The following is an 894-nucleotide window of genomic DNA, read 5'->3' on the forward strand; positions in this document are numbered from 1 at the left end:
TTTTTCTTTTGCTCTTTTCTTATAAAAGATGCCTCGGGTGACCCCATGTCCACCTCAGCGTCCTTTGTATGCCATCCTCTACTTTGTTTTGTCACTTGCTCTAACAAAGTCGCCGTAACACTATAAGATAATTTGACAAGAGAATCGCTGGCCGCATGATCAAATACAATTTTGTTAAATTGATCCAATGGCTTATAGAAAATTTGAAGAAGCATTTTTCTTTGGAACCTCATGATTTGGGCATTGCATTAACTTATCATTAAAACATTTCCACACCTCATACAGTGGTTTGCCACTAAGTTGACAAAAGTTGGTGATTTCTTCCCTTAGTTGCAACATTTGAGAAGGAGGAAAGTACCTATCCAAGAATGAATTCGTGAGATCGGCCCATAAAGTGATAGATCCCATGGGAAAAGGCAACAACCAGAAGACCGCTTCTCCCGTCAAAGAGAATGGGAAAAGATGTAACTAGATTGACTCTTGATAAATGTGGGCTTTGTCAAATGGAGTGCACACATCAATAAAATTCTTTAAATGTAGATTAGTATACTTGTGCATTTGACCTCCAAATAACCCTTTCATTTGAAGCAAGTAAAGCATCACACTAGTTACGTGAGGCACTCCATTTTCTTTCGCCAGTGGAATACGAATAGCACTAGCTCAGCTCGCATCTCCAAGATGATCTATATCCTTAAGCCTATCAAAAGAGCTATCATTACAATCATATTGTCTTATGATATTGTGTATGCTATGTAGGGGTGGCAAACGGGCGGACTAGATTGGATTTGGATGGGTTAAATATAGATCGAGCAAAAATAGTTTGGATTGCAATCCGCCTATATAAATATGGGTAAATATGGATTTGGTCAAATATGGATTGGGTAAAATTGGTTC

At 38.3% G+C, this 894-nt stretch overlaps 1 non-coding gene across 1 annotated transcript; it reads left to right on the plus strand.

Moving 5' to 3' along the window:
• Positions 1-226: 226 nt before the first annotated feature.
• On the plus strand, positions 227-332 carry LOC124898293. Its single transcript, XR_007055268.1, has one exon. It is a non-coding gene; the product is annotated as a small nucleolar RNA R71 (small nucleolar RNA).
• The last annotated feature ends 562 nt before the right edge of the window (positions 333-894 follow it).

Source organism: Capsicum annuum, chromosome 4 (assembly GCF_002878395.1).
Source record: "Capsicum annuum cultivar UCD-10X-F1 chromosome 4, UCD10Xv1.1, whole genome shotgun sequence".
Classification (NCBI taxonomy): Eukaryota; Viridiplantae; Streptophyta; class Magnoliopsida; order Solanales; family Solanaceae; genus Capsicum; species Capsicum annuum.